Genomic DNA, 2,506 nt, shown 5'->3' with positions numbered 1-2,506 from the left:
AGGCACTGGAGCCTTTCTTGCAATTCTCTCTCTCCCTCTCTGCCCCTCTCCTGTGCATGCATGCCCTCTCTCTCTCTCAAAATAAGTAAACTTAGAAAAATAAAAATATATATATACTTGGAAAATAAAAAGAATGAGCCTTTTGGCTCCCTCAGCAGCGGCATGGCGGTCGGCAAGAACAAGCGCCTAACGAAAGGCGGCAAAAAAGGAGCCAAGAAGAAAGTGGTTGACCAATTTTCAAAGAAAGATTGGTATGATGTAAAAGCACTGGCAATGTTTAATATAAGAAATATTGGAAAAACACTAGTCACGAGAACTCAAGGAACCAAAATCGCATCTGACGGCCTCAAGGGTCATGTGTTTGAAGTAAGCCTTGCTGATCTGCAGAATGATGAAGTTGCATTTAGGAAATTCAAAATGATTACTGAAGATGTTCAGGGTAAAAACTGCCTGACTAATTTCCATGGCATGGATCTTACCCGGGACAAAATGTGCTCCATGGTCAAAAAATGGCAGACCGTGAGTGAGGCTCATGTTGACGTCAAGACGACCGATGGGTATTTGCTTCATCTCTTTTGTGTCGGTTTTACTAAAAAGCGCAACAATCAGATTCGGAAGACCTCTTATGCTCAGCACCAACAGGTCTGCCAAATTCGGAAAAAGATGATGGAAATCATGACCTGAGAGGTGCAGACAAATGACTTGAAAGAAGTGGTCAATAAATTGATTCCAGGCAGCATCGGAAAAGACATAGAGAAGGCTTGTCAGTCCATTTACCCACTCCATGATGTCTTCGTTAGGAAAGTAAAAATGCTCAAGAAGCCCAAGTTTGAATTGGGAAAGCTCATGGAGCTTCTAGGTGAAGGTAGTAGTTCTGGAAAAGCTACTGGGGATGAGACCGGTGCTAAAGTTGAACGAGCTGATGGCTATGAGCCACCAGTCCAAGAATCTGTGTAATATTCAGACATTTAATGGTGACAAATAAAAACTCTTATTTGTGATGTTTAAAAAAAAATAAAATAAAATAAAAAGAATGAGAAAATAGATAAAGCATATGACTTGGCCTTAGTCTCTGAAGATACGAACTCTCTCTCTTTCAGAAGTCAACCCAGCACAGAGATGCCATCCGCATCCCACTCCCGACAACTGAAACCGAACGTTTCCAATAACCAGGCACCTTTAATGCGTATTCATCGGTGAGGATTTCAGTCTGAAGGGGCTGCCAACCAAAACCCCCAACGAAGCCAAATCCGCCTCGCGACTCGGTCAAAGAGAGAACGACACGGCGTATGTTAGAGGCATCGATTTAAGGAAATGGTCAGGACACAAGTACTGGAAAGCACAGTGAAGGAGGGGAAACCACTTGCCTGAAAGTACAGTTTCTGGGAACAAGGTCAGACAGACGTAGGACGGGGTGCCTGCGCTCGGGTGTCCTCTCGGAAGGGCCATTAATTTCTTCCCAGCGAGAACTCACTATATTCGGGTCATCTGTACTTTCTAGAAAGATTTAAAAATCAGTGAAACCTAGAGTGAAATGCAAGAAGAGTACACTTTTGTGATTTATAGTCTTCATGCTTAACTTTGTTTTGTCTGAAATGGTGTAACTACACATATTTCTATGGCTGTGTATTACGTGCTCCCAGGTCGATGTCTTCTTCTCCCTGGACTATCATCTCTACTTTTTCCAGATTTCCACCAAATTTAAGAGGACTGATTGCACTCAACTGCAAATTGTAAAAAGCACAGTGACAGGAGTCAAGCAGATGCAGCACAGTGAAAGGCTACTTCTAGTCACCCCCGCCCTGGAACATGCTCCCAGGCTGAGGATTTTATAGAAGTGTCTGAACTGACAGATTCGTAAAGAATTCAGAGACGCTTATACATGATTTATAAGACATGTTTTACTTCCCTAACCATTGAGGTGTAAATCCAAAGAAAGGTAGTTCCAGACAAGAAAACTGCCCATTTCTACTTTGAAGAGAACAAAAGAAACCGTGCCACGCAGAATCACAGAGGTTTAGACCCAAAAGGAGCCAGCTGAATTTAATTTAGAAGTAGTTCATATGACAGATGAAAAATCCCAGTTTCCTGTATGTGAGTCGTCCTGCATTGGAGAAATCAAAACACGGCACATTTCCTCGTGTAAATAGTCTCATTTGAAATTCTGTTTTCACCTTGTGAAGCGGGAAATATGGACAGTGATATGAGAACAGACACAAACGGTCACGTCAGTGGGATTTCTGTATGTTTGCAAAACGGGACAGCATTGCCAGCTGACAACGACTCTCCTTCCAACAACAACCAAGGATCGATCCTTTGCAGGGTCTGGTAGCGGCTTTGTGATGAACTGCACACAGATGCAAATACCGGGCGCACGGAGACTGATCATACGGTGTCACACATTGTCCTGTATCTCCATTGGTCGACATGAACGTACCTCCAAAAGCAGGGCATGTGTTCCACCCACTGTCATTTGCACAGATGCCTGCAGTCACACAGGGGCCCC

The 2,506-nt window shown here is 43.5% G+C and overlaps 1 pseudogene; it reads left to right on the top strand.

Moving 5' to 3' along the window:
* The first annotated feature begins 162 nt into the window (after positions 1-162).
* LOC115295650 lies at positions 163-1,015 on the top strand (annotated as a pseudogene).
* The last annotated feature ends 1,491 nt before the right edge of the window (positions 1,016-2,506 follow it).

This window comes from Suricata suricatta, chromosome 7 (assembly GCF_006229205.1).
Source record: "Suricata suricatta isolate VVHF042 chromosome 7, meerkat_22Aug2017_6uvM2_HiC, whole genome shotgun sequence".
Classification (NCBI taxonomy): Eukaryota; Metazoa; Chordata; class Mammalia; order Carnivora; family Herpestidae; genus Suricata; species Suricata suricatta.
Note: the sequence above shows the minus strand (reverse complement) of the source record. Positions and strands in the feature narration are given on the sequence as shown.